Source organism: Passer domesticus, unplaced genomic scaffold (assembly GCF_036417665.1).
Source record: "Passer domesticus isolate bPasDom1 unplaced genomic scaffold, bPasDom1.hap1 HAP1_SCAFFOLD_71, whole genome shotgun sequence".
NCBI lineage: Eukaryota > Metazoa > Chordata > Aves > Passeriformes > Passeridae > Passer > Passer domesticus.
This window is the reverse complement of record NW_026990170.1, coordinates 430281-449262: the sequence shown is the minus strand read 5'-3', so window position 1 is coordinate 449262 and position 18982 is coordinate 430281. Positions and strand designations below refer to the sequence as shown.

General features: G+C 48.2%; 1 long non-coding RNA gene across 2 annotated transcripts; it reads left to right on the top strand.

Moving 5' to 3' along the window:
- Positions 1–1924: 1924 nt before the first annotated feature.
- Positions 1925–11390, top strand: LOC135293107 (uncharacterized). 2 transcript variants are annotated; one of them, XR_010355245.1, is made up of 5 exons: positions 1925–2810; positions 3236–3432; positions 3759–3893; positions 5419–6263; positions 10771–11390. It is a non-coding gene; the product is annotated as an uncharacterized LOC135293107 (long non-coding RNA). The 2 variants fall into 2 exon arrangements; XR_010355244.1 differs by lacking the exon at positions 1925–2810 and having other exon boundaries at positions 2881–3432; positions 10771–11386.
- The last annotated feature ends 7592 nt before the right edge of the window (positions 11391–18982 follow it).

Below are 18982 nucleotides of genomic sequence, written 5' to 3'. Positions count from 1 at the left end.
CACATACACACACACCTACACACACAGAGACACAGAGAGACACGTGCACAGATGAATGAGAAGAAGTTGATGAAGAGCCTTAAATAATACAACCTTGTGTTGATCCTGTGTTCCACTAGAGAGATGCTCTCTGTTCTGACCAGGCATGGTGGTGTCTTGGAGAGTCTTGCTGCTCTTTGGGGCTAGAAGTTCCAAGTCCTGAATTCTCCTTTTTTACTCTCAGGAAATACATTCCATCTTCCTTGATAATAAGGAATTAGAGAAGGTAGTTCCTTATCCAGCTGCAGAGCTGTGCTCAGGAACTGCACTTGGAGGGAGGTTTCAGAGGCGTCCAAAAGCCCTGAGCCCTGTGCTTAGAACCTGGGGCACATCCATAGTGTACCACAGAAAGGGTTATTCATTTTTAAACCCATTCAATAATTTCAAGTCTAAAGATTGTTCTTCAAAGTTGCAAAAGCCAAACTGAAGAAGTGAGGATGTGCTGGGATTGTAACTTTACCTTGAGTCACTTTGCAGTTCTTTTTTGACAGCATTTTCCCCATCGTGTTTGTATGTGTTTACTCTGGCACACAATTGAATTGGCAGCCGTCTCTTCACAGGAGAAAAATTACTTTTGGCTTTCAAAGCGTGTGTAAATGATAATAGTAGTGCTAAACAAAGTCTATTTGAGAAGCCTGCGGGTGCAGAGGGTGGTGTCAGCGCTTTGTGGTTGATGGTTTAGAGTCCCTTTTTTCCGAGGTGACAAGGCATCCAGTCCCATGAGTGCCAGAGAAAGAGGCTGTGGTCATGTCTGTCCCTAAGAGCTTTTGATGTCATTGTAGTGGGCTGTAAAGGAACTTTATCTCCAGCACCAGGGCTGTGAGGGAATATTAAAAGAAATCCTGCTCATGAGAGAAAATAAGAACGCCAATATTGTCAGCTACTTAGAAAGGTAAGTAGTTCTGGTGATTTTCTGGGAACGTTCATTTCCATACTTGCAAGGCAAAGATTTAAAAGCTCTTTAGCCACTGGCAGAAAATGGATCTTTCAATGAACATCAATCCACTCCTGCACCAGGCATGGGAGGAGTTTGCATTCTGTCCCCATGAATGCTTCCTGACATAAACAGCTTGAAGATTGATCTCAGAAACCTGGCTCTCTTACTAAGCCAGCAGCCTGTATGTTCACTTGCTGCATGTGGTTTTGCTGGTTTGGGGCATGATTTTTTCCAAGTGTTGGAGGAGAAAACATGCCAGAGATTATGTACCTTGTGCTGTTCCCACTATTTTCCATAGCCTTGCATGCCAAAAGACTAGGCTAGGAGACACATAATTTGCCAGGTCTGAAATTATTTTCCTGTTTGTGACTGTCCTTTCTGCAAGGTTTTCCAAAGGGTGTTGGCAGTGCTGCACACCCACTTGCCTTTAGTAAAAGCTGTGAAAACTGTGTCTCCTTGCTGCTGGAGGGAATGGGGCAATTTGTGTCTGAAGATGATGAAGCAGCTGCTGGGATGTGTCCACTTCCAGATTGATCTTTTTCCTCACTAAACCTCCTTTTTCCCCTGCTTGCCACCTAAGCCGTCTCCTTTTCCATGGATGTGCCTTCCTCCTTTAGGTGGCACAGATGGCAGGCACTGGCTAGCCTAGGTGGAGTGTGTCTTCATTTGATTCCATCTTCATTTACCAGTGACCTGGAAACAAAACTCAGCTGTAGTCTTTTCTTCCCCACAGCAATTTAGCTGTGCACGTTCAGCTCTACGCTGTTGCTTTCCTCTTGCAGCTACCTTGTGGATGAGGCTGTCCTGCTGGTGTTGGAATATATGGATGGAGGCTCCTTAGCTGATGTGGTCACCGTGAGAAGGATGGCTGTAGGACACATAGCAACAGTGTGTCGAGAGGTAAGGGGTCCTGCTTGTGCTTAGGATGGCTTGGACAAGGCTCATCCTTTGAAAGCACTGCAAAGTGAGTGATTCCATGTTCAGAGCTTTCTTTCTGTGCTGCTCTTCTGCTTCAGAGAAGAAAGAGCATCTGGACTGAACTGCCTGCCAGTGTCCCTGCCCTTCCTGTATTCTGTTCTTCACTCTTATCCACCATCATTGAACTCTCTGTCTCTTTTTCCTTTTTATTTTCTGTTCTGCACTTTGCCTCCCCAAGCCTTTGCCCAGAGCCTTTCTGCACTGCCTTCTTTGCCTGAAAGTGCAAAGGTGCTGCTGTGAGAGTTTTAAACCAGAGGCCAAGCCAAAGAGAGACTCATCTGTCACAGGTCTCCACTCCAAAGGATGGCATGGCACCCAGCATGGTGCTTGCTGCTGAAAACTGACAAAAGAGCTACTTCCAAGTCTGCTGTCGAGGCAGCCATAGAACCCTTGTCCTCCAGTCTCCTGCCCGACAGTGATCCCCTTGGTATCCAAGGCAGGGACGTTTTCCTCTTTTGGCAAACCATTGTTTGTCGTCCGGACGGGGAGAGCGCATCCGCTGCAGCAGCGCTCATTCTGACTGGCTTTGCAGGGGACAGTCTCCAGCAACGACTGACTGATGCTTCCCCCTCCAATGCTAATATGCCTTCCCTTGGAAAGATCCTGCTCTCCTAGTGCTGCAGCAGCAAGCTCTTCCTCCTGCCAGCACTCACTGCTCCTTGGAGATCTGTGAATCTTCAGGAGCAGCCTCCTTTTGCATGTGATGAAATCAGATCAGGCTAACTCTTGGCCTCCTGTTTCTTTTTCCCCTGGCAGTGCCTGCAAGGCCTGGCTTTCCTTCATGTCAAGCAGGTGATCCACAGAGACATCAAAAGTGACAACATCCTTCTGGGCCGGGATGGCTCCGTCAAGCTGGGTGGGTATTCCTGCTGAGGCGCAGCGCTGCGGGGAGGCGGTGTGGGGCTGCTTTGGAGAGGTGCCGGGTGCCAGCAGTGGCTGCTGAGAGTGCAGGGAGCGCTGTGCAAGCCCAGGCCGCAGCTGGAAGGTGCTGAGTGGTCTAGAGAGCAACCAGGTATCCAGAGTAACTTTGGTTTGTGGGTGTTCCTTCCAAAGGGAGAGAGTTACAGTGTAAACGTTCAGGGGAATGAGGAAAAGCCAAGGTTTTGTGGGAATCCTGGGCGGGTTGTTACCTGTACAATTGCCCATGTCCTTGGCTGCAGCCCTGAGGAAGGAGAGCCCAGCTGCTTTTCCAGCTGGATTCAGCACTGCGTTCTGGGACTGAGAGTGAGAAGCCCTTTTCCTTGGTTTCCTACTTGAAGCAGTGTTTGTTTTCCTCCTCAGCTGATTTTGGCCTCTGTGCTGTGCTCAGCCCTGAGCACAGGAAACGGAGGTCGATGGTCGGGACCACTTACTGGATGGCACCCGAGGTCGTGAGAAGAGAGCCTTACGGCCCCAAAGTGGACACCTGGTCCCTTGGGATTGTGGGAATAGAAATGGCCACAGGAGAGGCTCCTTATATGCAGGAGACCAGTGTCAAGGTAAGGTGCAAATGTGCTCAGATAGCCGTGTCCTTCTGCTCTCAGTCCATTAGAGAAAATCCCATTCCCACAGCTTGAAGTGCTTCCAGCAAGGGCCACTTCAAAAAAGGTCTCTGGGGCTCACATCAGCCGTCAAGGCAAGACCTGGTGCTGGAATAGCTGGGGCTGCACTGGGGCCTTTTTTCCTTTGGGAGACAAGGCTCATTTCTAAGCATCTGCTGGGCAAGAAATTGCCGCTGCAGACTGGAGTTTTAAAGACGGGGTCTAGGTGAGCCCTGAAGGATATGGAAGAATCACATAGAGTCTCATGTTTCCTTTTGCTTTAGGCCAGCTACCTGATAGGCAAGCAAGGGGTTCCAAATCTGCACCAGCTCAGGCTCCCCCCTGGCTTGTGTGAATTTCTGGGCTGCTGCCTGCAGATGGATGTGGACAGGCGAGGCTCTGCCAAGGAACTTCTGCAGGTACAAGGCAAAGCGGCTGCAGGCCAAACAGCTGTTCCCTGCCAGGGTTTGCTCCTTGGCCAAACGCCAGGGAATCAGATGGGCCCCCCACAGAGTAATCTCCTCTCTGGGTGCTTTTCAAATGAAAACCAAGTAGGATCTTGACTGCTTGAGGTTAGAAGGGCCCAGTGAAGGTCATCTAGCCCAGAACTCCAGCCACTGGCAAGGACATCTTCAAGTAGATCAGGTTGTTCAGAGGGCCATCCAAGCAGAGCTTGAATGTTGCTGGGCTTGGGGCTCCTCCCAGCTCTCTGGGCAGCCTGTGCCAGTGTTCCAGCACTCTCCTCACAAGCAGTTTCTTCCTCAGAGCCAATCTGAATTGAGTGTCTTTTAGCTTAAAGCCGTTCCCCCTTGTCCTCTTGCAATTGGCCCTGCTAAAAGAAATGTCCCAAACTTTCCTAGAAGCCCCTGAAAATATTGAAAAGTCTCCTTGGGGCTTGCTCTTCTCCAGGATAAACAGGCACAAGGCTCCCAGCCCTTCCTCAGAGGAGAGCTCCCACCTTCTGGTCATTTCTGTGTCCCTCTTTTGCTCTCAGGTGCTGTATTCAGGTTTGCCTGGTAGCAAAGGAACTGAAGTATTGCAATGCTGGGGACGGGGGCTTGAGGAACACAATGAAAGCAGTCCCTGCCAAGTGGTTTTAGATTGGTCTCTGGGAATGGGGGAGCTGGGGTGGAGCTCACTGTGAGCATCCGAGAGCACCCAGCTTGTCCCTCCTGGCCCACCCTTGGAGGTTTCTGCCAGCCAAACAGGCACAGCTGTGCAGGATTTGTGCCAGCCCCATGTGTTGCCTGGCCCAGGCAAGTAGATGAGAATGGCTGTGGCTTTGCTGCCAGGTTTGGTGGCAGACAAGGAGCTGGTGACCGGGCCACTTCCTTGGCTGTGCCTGCTGTGAAGGAAGATGCCAGCCAGCACAGGAGGGAGTGGGGTCTGCTGAGGCAGACACTGCTCTTCCTGCAAGCCAGAGCTGAGCACATCTGCACCCTGCTGCTTGTGTCCTTGCTCCTGGCTTGCTGCTGAAAACCTGAATGTCCAGCTTTCCTGAGATCAACACGTGGGATCAACATTTTTCAGAGCTCTTGGGAGTCTCTTGAGGAACGCCTTATACCCCACATCTCTCTTGGACACTCAAAGAGCCCATGTCTGTAGAAAAGAGGAGCTTGAATAAGTCTGTTGACTTTCCTGAAAGGAATAAATCCTTAGGATAGCAAGCAGCAATCCCACAGTGATAGCAGGACAAAAATCCCAGCAAGTGACGACACCATGAGGAATGGACTAGTGCAGTTCTGGGCCGTGTTTGCCTGTGACAGCAGCATGCTGGACATGAAGGCAGACGTGCTGCTGGTGCCCTCAGTCCCATGTCTGTGTATTTCTGGGTGCTGGAGGAATCCAGCTCAACTCTGTTAGGAACTCAGTTTGGAAAAATGGTTCCTTTTTCCTTTGTCTCTTTTAATTTGTTTTGGTTTGTTTCTTTTTCCCTTTGGGCAGCATCCATTTCTGCAATCAGCGGAGCCTCTCTTAAGCCTCTTCTGACAGCCTGATTGCTGCCATCCCTGCAGCAAGGGAATGCAAGAAGCAAAGGAGATGACAAGGTGTGAGAGTCTGTCCGAAACTTCCCTCATTTTTTGCCTCTCGATCGTCATGAAAGCCAAGACCACCGGGGAAAGGGAAGGATCCTGTTCTGAAAATCCAGGTCTGTCTGGTCCACCAAGCCAGATTATTGCCTACGGGTGTGTTTGCTCAACTCATGGAACACTGCACCCAAGAAGGGGCAGTGTGCTCTCCTTCGCCTGCATCACCTAGCAACGCTAGTGCTGGAATTTCTCCACCCTTCTGACTTGGCTGGACTTTCTCTCTGGAATGACCTTTCTGGAGGTCACCACAAAAGGACCCTCCATTCACCGTACATCAACCACCGTGACAGATGGACTGAGATGGGAGAAGGTTCTCCCCTCAAGGACTGAGACGTGTGACCTCTACATGGAAAAGCTCCCCTCTTCTTCCCAAAAGGACTGAGACTGAAATCCCTACCGTAGGGTGAGGGAAGGCGTGCGTGGTGACCAAAGCAAGTTTTGCAAGCGACCACTGGACCGAGAAGACAATGGTTCCTGCCTACGACATCTGCTGCTGACGACGCCTGTTCCTGATGGACTACTGATGGACTCCTTGTACCCTTTATCAATAGACTATTTTGAAATGGGTCCCCTTCCCCCATTTCAAAAGGACTATAAAAAAGGTTAGGCCTGACTGATACCTTTGAGATCTCCCTGACGTGAAGATGACAGGCCTCTTTATCGACCGGACTTCGAGGGACTTTGTCATCTGCACATCTGGTAGCTATATACCTCCTTGCCCTCCCTCTCTTCTTTTTCTTTTCCTTATCCTTTTCCCTTTCTTCATTCCCCTTCTCTCTAACGCATCTTTGCTATGGCTATTTAATAAAAGTACATGTATTTTGATTTTACTGCAAATCCCCTTGTCGTGTCAGTTTTTGCACTCTGAGATCAGTGAAAAAGAACCTACACGAATCACGTCCTTAGGACGGATCATGTCATAAATTGGATCTTGGGTCACGGATCTTGGGTTCTGGGGACGGAGGAGTCTGCAGGTTACGTGTAGTTTGTAACAGGGGAAGGACGTTTCACGGCAGCCGCACCTAAACCGTCAAGTTTCCCGAAAGGGGTTGAATGGATTTAGAAAGCAAGGGCTGTGATTCGAATTTCCCGCATACTGCACGAACCAAGGCGGAAAAAGCATTCTCCAAACTCTTTTTGAGGGTTCTGTCTCCAGAATATCACAAAAGATCTCTTGGTGCAAAAGGGGAAAAAAAAAAACAAACCAAACTGTTTCTGTTGTAAGAGTGTGTTTAACTGTCTGGGAAGGAAGAGACACCTTGAAGAAACTAAGCAGGGCCTCCCAGATTGACTCTGTCTCTTCAGCCACCCAGGGAAAAAGTTGAGTGAAGGGAAAACACAGTGTGTGATTGTGTAACCGAAAACACCTCCCTGTTGTGGTCCCTAGTCCCTTCACAAAATGAATGAAGATTTTGGTGCCAAGGCAAAAACTGATTTTTACACACTACTTGCTAAACACAATGCAAAACCTTCACCAGGCGGAGAGGCCTGGGCAAAGAACAATTGGTTTAATTTAGAAAATGTTGTTGGTAGAATATGTTCTCTGCAGCATGAAACAAAATTTAAACTTGGTAAAGATAAAACCATCCTCTGCTCAGTTTTGGGAGCCTGCCTCACAGCAGCCATAGAAACTCGCTTTAAGCGAAGAAGTGAGGAAAATGCTATAATAGACTCCCTTCAAAACTTAGTTGGAGTTTTGCAAAAACAATTAGATGAAGAAAGAAATGAAAATAATTTATTACGGGCTGCCTTGAGAGAGGTACATGTTAAAAATTCACAGAACTTTGATTCCTCAAAAGAAACAGAGGAGAAGGAAACTTCTCACCTTAATCAAAATTACCCCCAAAAAGAATTAGTTCTGATGAAAAATTTTGGGGAACACTGTTGTTGCAATAGCATGAAACCTCAAATTAAAACAGAATGCAACTATATTAGTGATGAGGACTTTGACCCACATATAATCACTAAAGAAATCCCATACACTGCTACTGAATTAACAAAACTTGCAAAGCAGTATGGGCTTCTCTCCCACAAAACTGAAACAAAATCTCTCACTGGGAAAGTTCAAACACATTTGTCAGAACAAGAAGCCGGTGGGTACTGGGGACATTGAGTGTTCTTACCAACGGGAGACAGACGCATCCCATGGTCCCTAATTCAGCATATAGCTTATTGGACAGAGAGGCTTAACCCCTCGGAAAGGGGAAACCTTTTAACCATAGCTGGTACCCCTGACCAACTCCTGGAAAACATTCACAAAGCTGCCTGCTTGCAAATAATGCATGAAAGAAAACCAACTACAAGCTATGAGTCACCAATGCAATCACCTGTAAAGTCTAAAATTATGACCTCTTTAATTCAAAGGTTTACAGAAACACTTAAACCTATAGCAATTTTCCCTCAAAAACCCATAGCAGCTATGTCCCCTATAGAAACACCAGATAAACTTCTTAGTAACCAGAATAACCCATTTGTTCCCTCTTATGACTTGCCGAGAAAAGGGATAAAATGGGATTGGAGTCTTTCTCAAGAGAAAGCACTGCAATCGCTGATTTTTGAAGCAACAGCTCACCAAGCACTGGACCCTATCCATCCTACAGATCCCTTTCAGGTAGAGTGGGGATTTGCCTCCTCAGGGTTATCAGTACACATTGGGCAGCGGGGTCCCGAGGGTCCGACAAGGCCTGTTGGTTTTTATTCCCATGGTTTCAAAGATGCTGAGAGAAGATACTCTACCTGGGAAAGAGGTTTGTCTGTGGTTGGCTTAACTCTCACAGGAGTAGAAAAAAACTTAGCAATACAAGAAACTGAGAGCTTGGGTAGCAGCCAAAACAAGCTTGCCTCTGTGATTAAAGCAACCCCTCCTTTCTTCCCCACTTCTGCTAACAGAGAGGGAGAAGGCAGTGCTCAGGTAGAGGAACTGTTAACCATTTGTAGTATTTTCCAGTGTAAGGGACAGAATTATTTTCTTGTCGGTATTAACATCAAGTCCTATGCCGCACTTGTATTTGTGTGGTTTCAGGCCGATGCTTTTAAAAGAGCTACAGGAAATAATACTGTTAAAGCAATACAGGGATGGTTTGGAATTTTCCTAACCCCACAGGAAATTCAATCTGATAATGTTTCTCACTTTATGGTCAAAAGTGCAGAGGATTGGGCAAAAGGTGAAGGGATTGAATGGACTTCTCACACCCCTTACGATAGATGGGGGGCAAATGGGTGTCCTAAAATCACTGCTTTTTGCCTGACAGCTCCAAGCATAATTCCTTCACTACACGGACCAGATGATTTCAAGAACCCAGCACATTACCCTGGACAACCTGTTTTTGGTGGACCACCCCCTATTGTAGGGGAAGTACCACTGGTGTTAAAAACCTCTCTGACAATCCCATTATTCTAACTCTTTCTGCCTCTTCGTGGCAGATTCTGTTGTGCTTATTTTTTACAGAAGAACTCTGTGGGACATGAAGACCTGAGAAACCATGATAACACTAGCATTATACAACAAATATAATGTTTTCCTTTCCCTTTATGGTAACACAAAGTGATAATATTACACTTAACATGTAAATTAAGTAAACTTGAACAAATTGGCCGCTATGAGTGAAAATCTGACCAAATTACAGCAACCACTGCAATCATCCTTAACACATCAGTGGCTGCTATCAAACATACTACCAAATTGGGAAAAGGTAAATGTAAACGACCACAAATTGGTGATTGATGCACTCAATGCCACACAAAATAATGTTTCTTTGTCTCTCAGCTGTATTCAGGCTCAATTGTGGATGCAGTCAGTTGCTGCCTCAATTATAAAAGAAGGTGAAGAAGGCACTTTTCCCACTGAAATTTGAAAAATAATCTGGGACAGTGCTACTGACTTTGAAAGAGAATTCCAATCCTGGTGGAATTTGGTGAATTTCACTTATAACCCCATTTCAAACACGGCCACAGCTTTTGTGTTAACCATACGTAGTGCTTCAGTACATTTGGTTTTTCCTACTATAGCATTAGGGATGAATCATGACGGAGCTATCCTCTATCCTTCGGAGCATAAGGAATGGGCCTGTCAGATTAACAACAAATGGCAAACTGTCAATCTGGAATCTTGTACTGTCCGTGAACAACAAGGGTTCATCTGTGAAAGCAATGCAATCATAGCCCAGGACATCTGTCTGGACAGAGAGCAGAATATCTGTCACTTTGAAATACATCCTAACGAGACTTCTGAAACGGTTCTCATATACATAGACAATGGATGTGCATGCTTTAGAACTGCCTGTGATCTTGTATTTGTAGAAAATGTAGTAGTGGATACTAGGAATCATTCAAATTTCTGTGCTTGTAATTTTACCAGAATTGTAGGATGTGATTTCTCTTATGTAGCTCCAGTTACCTCTCACCAGCTTTTGCAATCTAATTACACCCTGATTCACAAATTGATACCTACTCCAATTGGGATGAACCTCACTTTGGTAAAGCAGTTGCTGCTCCACCAAGACTTGGCTGAGATTCTGGGAAAGATCAAGAAAGATGGGCAGAAGACCCTAGTAACTGTTCATCACAATGTAAAACAAATACACCGTGTCATGGGAAAGAGTAAAGAGAGATGCCGAGCACAAGTGGTGGGATACTCTTTTTGGGTGGTCACCAACTGCCACAAGTGTCCTGAACACCATGTGTCATCCTATTGTTGTCCTTTTGATCCTGGTTTCGATTGGTTTTGTTTTGTCAGCAATCTTGTTTGTCATGAATTGGAGAATGATGAAACGGTTCACAAGACTGACGTCCATAATTAATGCACACAATTTGGCTGATGTCCTTTTTACTATGGACATCCCCAAGACAATTGACACAAGACGATTATGAATCAGTAGATGTGTTTTGAAATAACTTTTTATCTTCCATTTTGTGACTTTGTTAAATTTATATTCATTTGATTATTGCTTTTACTTTTGACCATTTGTGATTTTATTTTGATTATTTGATTACCATTTGTGATTTTTCAATTATTTAAGATAATAATTTGTGATTTTGTTCCAATTATTATTTTGATCATTTTCAATTATTATTTAATTATTTGCTAAAAAAGTTGTTTTGATTTTGTTTTGCTAATTGCTTCTCTTTTTCGCCCTTCTTTTATTTCTTCTTATCTTTTTTTTTCCTCTTTTCCTCTCCCTCTGTCGTACTGTCCCTATTTTCTGAGGTATGCTACCAGCGTGAAGGAGACTTGAAGACCTGCTGATGAAGATCCTTTCAAGACAATCGTGAGTCACGGGGTCGTGTGAGAGTCTGTCCGAAACTTCCCTCATTTTTTGCCTCTCGATCGTCATGAAAGCCAAGACCACCGGGGAAAGGGAAGGATCCTGTTCTGAAAATCCAGGTCTGTCTGGTCCACCAAGCCAGATTATTGCCTACGGGTGTGTTTGCTCAACTCATGGAACACTGCACCCAAGAAGGGGCAGTGTGCTCTCCTTCGCCTGCATCACCTAGCAACGCTAGTGCTGGAATTTCTCCACCCTTCTGACTTGGCTGGACTTTCTCTCTGGAATGACCTTCCCGGAGGTCACCACAAAAGGACCCTCCATTCACCGTACATCAACCACCGTGACAGATGGACTGAGATGGGAGAAGGTTCTCCCCTCAAGGACTGGGACATGCGACCCCTACATGGAAAAGCTCCCCTCTTCTTCCCAAAAGGACTAAGACTGAAATCCCCACCGTAGGGTGAGGGAAGGCGTGCGTGGGGACCGGAGCAAGTTTTGCAAGTGACCACGGGACCGAGAACACAATGGTTCCTGCCTACGACATCTGCTGCTGACGACGCCTGCTCCTGATGGACTACTGATGGACTCCTTGTACCCTTTATCAATAGACTATTTTGAAATGGGTCCCCTTCCCCCATTTCAAAAGGACTATAAAAAGGTTTAGAGCTGACTGATACCCTGGAGATCTCCCCTGACGTGAAGATGACAGGCCTCTTTGTCGTCCAGACTTCGAGGGACGTTGTCATCTGCACCTCTGGTAGCTATATACCTCCTTGCCCTCCCTCTCTTCTTTTTCTTTTCCTTATTCTTTTCCCTTTCTTCATTCCCCTTCTCTCTAACGCATCTTTGCTATGGCTATTTAATAAAAGTACATATATTTTGATTTTACTGCAAATCCCCTTGTCGTGTCAGTTTTTGCACTCTGAGATCAGTGAAAAAGATCCTATACGAATCACGTCCTTAGGAAGGATCGTGTCAGCTATGAAGGACAATACCAGTGTAATAAATAGGGCAGGAGATCTTTCTCCTTTTTAATGCCTTTATTTAAAAAATTCAGCTCACGTTGGGGAGAAACGACAGGTCACCCGCACCCCCGCTGCTCCCAGGACTGGCACGGAGGAGGAGGATGATGCAGCTGTGTCCGCTGGTATGCAGGCAGAGCTGGGGCTTCCGTCATCGAGGGAGTAGTGGGAATTCCACTTCTTTGGTCTAACATTCCAGGTCCTCTTTCTAGCTGACATCCTTTCAGATTAGGGTGAGGTGTAAAAAGGATCTTAGCAGATACTGGATTAAGTTCCTCATCTTTAGACATTACTTAGGTTTCTTAATTCCACGTCGACTCATTGTTTTTAGGGGTTTTTTCCTGGAAAATTGCAAAATTTGGTGAAATGCATTCTCATCTGCATACTAGCTCTGATGTCACCCCCCCCACAATGCTACCTGCAGGCTCTGGGGAAGCAGCAGGGGGACAATTGTGCTTGATTTCTAACCATTAACAGGTAATTGAAGAAAAACTATTAACAAGAGGTGATTGCAACATGAAGCTATCAACAACAAATAGTCAACCCTTCAACTCTCAACAACTGGCCCAACCGGTTTAACTTTGCAGCCTTAAAAAAAATGGATAATTTGTGGGGGCGAACACCCCAGGTGTGGAGACACGAGGCTTGACTCCATTTCAGAAGGCTGATTTATTATATATTCTTTTAAAATACTACATTAAAACTATACTAAAAGAACAGAGAGGAAAAAATGACCAGAAGTCTACAAAAAAGAGGAATAGAACAGAACAGAACAGAATAGAATAGAATAGAATAGAATAGAATAGAATAGAATAGAATAGAATAGAATGCATAACAAAAATCTTGTGACTGCTCACAGGCTCAATGATTGGTCATCAAGTGAAACCAATCCACATGGACCAATGGAAGATGCACCTGTTGCATTCCACAGCAGCAGATAGTTATTGTTTACATTTCTTTCCTGAGGCACTCAGCTCCTCAGGAGGGGAAAAATCCTAGGAAAGGATTTTTAATAAAATATCATAGCTACAGATAACTGTTTTACTCATAAGACCAGGAGAAGACCAGGGAATGCAGGAAGCCTAGACTAAGGAGCTCCTCTGTCTCCAAGCTGATCCAAACCAACAGACGTACTCAGATAAGCACCCAGGGACCACAGTGCACGCGCAAATGAGAAAAGTTCAAAAGTTCAGTCATGAGCAAGACCACAACCTTCAGACTCAGAGACCATCAAAGACCCCGGTGTGACCACCACAGAAACAATGCGTGCCCAGAAGGGCGTGGATCTCATCGCCATGTGAGGGGAGGACAGGCGGGGCCAGGGGTTGAATGTGCATGAAGAGATTGTGTAATGCATTACATATGGAATATGTTTGTGAACAAAGATGTGGCTCGGACCAGGGCTCGGGGCACAAGTTTTCATGAGAGCCATCTCGCCTGTGCCAGGCCCTGACACGCATCCCCACTTCATAACTACATCAGGTTGTGGAGTGGCGCTACAGGACATGAAATAAAACAACGCAGACGCATCTCTCCAAGGTAAAAAAGAGGGCAGTTGAACTTCTGACTCCAACATTTACAGATTTCCAAAAGTGAGAGTGGATTGGAGGGTGAAAGTGCCACCTCTCCAATGACACTGGACAAACCAACAGTCCATCAAATTTCTCCTCCTGCAGAAAAGAATGCATAACAATATGTTATTTGCATAAAGTGCGTGAGAAAGTTTGCTACAAGAATGTAAACATCAGAAGGCTTAGAAGAAGTTGTCCTAGGGTGAGGTTATGATGCTTGCATCCCCAGTCCTGTGTTCTGTTAATGCTGGATATTACGTACTGTGCCTTCACGACTGGCCCTTAAGAGCAAGGTTTGTTTTGGTTTGTTATCAGCCTGCTCCCCCACAGCTGGCAGGACAGACAGACGGCGCAGTTCATAGTGCAGCTTTTGCTTTTTGCTTTGCTTGCTGTTGCTTGCTTTGCTCTTGCTTCTGCTGTGCTCCTGCTTTGCTTTTGCTTTTTGGCTTCTGCTTGTTAGTCAGTTTAGCTAAGCAGTACAGATTTTTCCCTGGACTGTTTTTCCTTTCCCTTTTTGAAACCACTCACACCTGCTCCAGACTGGGACCTGGGAAACACCGAGAGTTTGCATCCTGTGGCCTGCAGCAGCTATCCCCAGCGCCGGAGGGAGCGACAGCAGAGCCACCACTGCCAGGAAAGACTTTCTGAATTTGTCATCCTTTTCAGATGGGTGAAAGCATTGTCATCTGGTATTGTTCATTTTGTGTGCTGGGGGTGTTTTGCCTGTCAAATAAACAGGTTCTTTCCACTTCTCTGCAAGGAATCCTACCCGAACTGCTGGGGGGAAGGGGCCATGTGGGGTTGCTTTCTGGGGGGCCCCTTTGGAGGTTTTCTCCCAGAGTGACCCTAATCCAGGACAGAACATTAAAAACCAGGGCGACAGTGGAGTCTATTTATTCTGCATATGGCTTCACTGTGACCAGCGGTGGGAAGGGAAGGGAAGGGAAGGGAAGGGAAGGGAAGGGAAGGGAAGGGAAGGGAAGGGAAGGGAAGGGAAGGGAAGGGAAGGGAAGGGAAGGGAAGGGAAGGGAAGGGAAGGGAAGGGAAGGGAAGGGAAGGGAAGGGAAGGGAAGGGAAGGGAAGGGAAGGGAAGGGAAGGGAAGGGAAGGGAAGGGAAGGGAAGGGAAGGGAAGGGAAGGGAAGGGAAGGGAAGGGAAGGGAAGGGAAGGGAAGGGAAGGGAAGGGAAGGGAAGGGCTGTGTAGCCTCAGGGTCCGACAGGGCTGGTGAGCAGCCCCAGAGACACAACAACCCAGGTGCAACCAGACTTGATTTCCAGGTCGAAAAACTCGGCATAGCTGGCCTGGACTTCCCTGTAGGGCACGTGGGGGCTTTGGAGTCCCCCGTAAGGTGCACGACGGGGTGGGGCCCCTTGTGACACACCCAGGGATATTTTAGGTTTCCTCTGAGGCAGGGAGGGCAATGGGGTCCACTTCAAGTCATGCAAGGGATTTGGAATCCTGTGTGAGGCATGTAGAGGGTTTGGGATCTCTCCCAAGGTGTGCAGGGTGCTGGGATCTCTCCTGAGGCACATGTCGGGGTCCTGGGGTCTCATTTCACATGTAGAAAGGGCTGTGGACTCCCGTAAGCGTGCAGGTGCTTTGTGTCCCTCCTGCTGCACGCAGTGGGGCTGGAGTGTCTGCTGAGGCACGCAGGGGACGGGGACCTCCGGCAGTCCCTCCCGGGCCCGTGCGGCTCGGGGCTGCCGCGGCCCAGGGCCAGCCGCCGTGCCGGGATGGCGGTGGCGAGGCGCTGAGGCGGAGCTGCCCCGCCAGGTCACGCTGCACCGGCACGGCACGGGCGGTGCTGAGCGCCGGGCAGGCGGCACCGCCAGCCCAGGGGCCACAGCCCCGGCCCTGCCTCTTTTGGGCCAGGCACAGACAGCCCCGTGGGACGGGCACCGCTCAGCGCCCAAGGGGACGGAACAGATGCCAGAGGAGCCCCAGGAGCCCTGGACAGGGCCCTGGCGTTGCCCGCCCGGCTCCCCCGGGCCTGTGGCCATCCCGGGCAGCAGGAGCTCGCTCTGGGCCGTGCTCTCCCCGGCCAGCGGGGCTCCGGGCCAGCACCCGGCTCCTGCCACTGCCCTGAGAATGCTGAGGGGCTTTCGCGGCGGAACTGAACTTGACAGGGACAGAATTCATAGGAGACTTGTTCTGGCCTTTTACAAGGTTAACTGAGAAACAACTTAAAATCCCAGGCTAAATCGTCTGCTTTAACGTGTGGGGATTCCTTCAAGACCCTTCCTAATTCCCGTGGTGCCGGGCCGGGCCACGTCCCAGCGAGCACCAAGACCCAGCAGCTCGATGGATGCAGCACGGCTGGCACCAGGGAAATGAGTCAGTGTCCCTACAGCTGCCTGCTCTGCCTGCACGGCTGTAACACAACAGCAATGTTCCAGAAGGAAGAGGCATTTTTACATCCTCACGACCGTGTGATCTTTGGTCCTGGCGGTGGATCAGAGAGAAAAGCCAAATGTGACAGAGTAAACGTGACTCTAGGAGAGGGATGCCTCAGCAGAGGGTCTGGGGACCTGTGGTGCCAGCCAGTGGCCCGGCACTTGGACACAGCAGCAAGACCCCAGACTATCACACTTCACCTGGGAGGGTAGAAAAGCTCAGGGGTTCTTTGTTCAAGGTCCTCCAGAGGCACCAGCTGAAGCTGCCACAGTTCCACCTTGATAAAACTGTTTAAAAAGATCCAGAGGTCTGACACTCTGCTGTGGAGGACATTCCACATGTTATATTTGCCCAATTATCCAATTTTAAAAGAAGCCACAAAAACAACCAAACAAAATGAAACGAAACAGCAATTTGAATTATGTAGCTTAATATATATACAATTGAATACATTCAAAATATTGACAGTATCATTTGCTGGAAGTAACGAATAATTTGGTCCTGATAATAGCGTATAAGCAAAAATAACCATGCGGGGTATGCGTGGGGTACGGAGTGCAGGGCTTTTGGACCCCCGTCACCTCACGTACTAGCGTGTCAAGCCAAAATTCCCCTTTTTATGCTGTATGTCATTACCATCTCCTCCCATTTTCAATTCATCACACTTGTATCACTGCCCCCATCATCACCTTTACCACGCATGCTCCACACTTCTTTAAGTAAGTTGTACCACTGTTTGGGGATCTTCTTTGAGGAAGGCCTCTCCTCTTCCTCCATGTCCTGTAGTTCACCTTTTGGATTACACATGCGCACCAAGCTGCTACAGTATAAGCCAATACTGTGTTCTAACATTAAAGCAGTGGATCTCATATAATCAACATTTTCCTGGTGTCCAACCAAATTCTCCTCTCTTCCACTAAATTTAATCATAGTTATCTCTTGCTTCCTCCTGTTCTGAACATCTGCAGGAGACCTGTAGGGAGAGGGATAAACCCTCCTCTCCCTTTCTTGCTTGGCATTACACCTTTAACTGTTTTATTATTTCCAAATATTAATTACTTTATTAATATTGATTACTCTTTCAAATTTGTCAGCATGAATGATATCTATTTACCACACACAGTTCTCATCTTTTGGGCATTTAGGAGCTTTTCATTTTGCTTTGCACCCAAGAAAAATATACCCCCAAATGTGCACAAATAACTCCTTTCGCATATCCTCCTTTTCAGCTGGTTTTTCCATTTTTCTCTGCTATCTTGTCCTCATCTTTCCACAAGTCCTGTGTCTATTCAAGTCCAGCCTGGGACCGTGCACGCATTTGCTTTAGTTCTGTAGTGATTTATGCCCAGCCATCCTGCCAACCACACCCATTTCAATGTTGCAACAACCTAACTCTGGGCTGCAGTATGTGAATCACACTCGGCTGTGTGAGATGGCAGAGCACCAGAGCAGGCTCTGAAGAAGGGGCATTCGGTACATTAGTGAAGTGAGTGCTGGAACCTGGGCTAGCTCTTAGAACTCCGGCACTACGGCAGGAGTCGGGAACTGCCTCGCTATGGGGATTTACCAGAGGCAGAACCTGTAGTGCCACTTGCTCTCCAGTGCCAGACACAAGCCACGACAGGGACGAGGCACAGGAGAAAGGAGGAGGCGTCCCGTCTTCAGATTCCACAAGGAACACCTTAGTCCAGGCGAAGAGAACAGGATGAAAAGCCCCTAGCTGTACTGCCCAAGGGGTTTTGTACACATACAAGTCATGGGGTGGATGCAAACAATGAACCAATAGGGAATGCTCAGGAGAGGAGTGAGGGGCTTACATCAAGTGTCTGGGGCCAGTTGGGGTAGGAGGGTGGAGAGGATGGGTCACAAGGGCCAATGGGGCTCCCAGGAGTAGGGGAATTCCAAAGGGGAGTTGCAGTCAGGGATTGGCCCAAAGGTTTGGGAACCAAGGGGCTGGGTTGCCTTGACAGGCAGGGAAAGAGCTGGAACAAGGGGTGGGGAAGGGCACGAGGGACAGTTTGGAGGGAGGGTAAAACCCACAGGTGAACCAAGTCAGGAAAAAAAATGGGGGATAACAGAGCCCTTAAACAACACTTAAAATGAAATCAATAAAATAAATTTGAACTGCAACAATAAGAGCATCTTGAGGGACGCAGCCTGACCAGCAATGTCAGCAGGCAAAAGAAAGGTTTTGCTAAGCAATGGCCCTTTGATGAAGCAAAACATTTACAATCAGGGCAGTCCATTCATGCGGACGGGCGCACACTCTGGGGGTAGAGCTGAGGCCATGAGGTCACAGCAGGGCTCTGGGGTCACAGCAGGCTGAGCTCTCAGCAGGCCCTGAGGTCACAGAGGTGCCAGAGGTGCCAGAGCCCCGTGGTTGCAGAGCAGCACAAGGAGCCAGCACTCAGTCCCTGAGCACAACTGTTGTGGCAGCAGCGGCGGTGGCAGCAGCGGTGCTGACGTTGGGACAGCGGTGTCGGGACAGCGGTGGCAGCAAGAGCTGCGGGACTGGCGGAGGACAAGGCACCATGGCCCTTGCTCTGCGCCTCCTACTCCTGCTGCTCCTGGCCGTGGCCCTGCCTGCCAGGGCTGCCCAGGCTGCTCCGCTGCAAGCGCGGCGAGCAGGTGAGCCGGCAGCCTGGCTGCCCTTTCCCGGGACAGCGCTCCCGGCTCCCTGGGAAGCGCTGGGGATGGTTTTGCCCAGGGCTTTTGGGAGGGTTTCCTCTGTGGGAGGGAGAGAGACCCCACGGGCCCTGGGCTACTCCAGCCACCCCTCCAGAGATGTTGCAAAGGGCCTGCAAAGAAGTTGGAGAGTGAGCAGGAGCCAGCCCAGAGCTCCCCAGGCCCCTGTGCACCTTTGGCCATGTCCATTCACATCTGGCTCCCACAGCCTTACCCAACACCCCTGCATTGCCCAGTTCCCTGTGGCAGAAGGGGATCCCAGCACACCATGGAAATGGTTCTGGTCTCTGCTCCCTTCTAGCCTGGAATCGTGACATGGGTTTTCAGGACGTCCTGATGAATGATGGTTTGAAGTTCCTGGAGGATGCTGGAGGCAAGTTTTCATTCTGCCTTTCCTTAGTGAATAATAAGGGTCAGTGCAACAGAAGCTCACTTATAAACCATTTCCCTTAACAAAATCTTAAGATTAAAAGAATCTG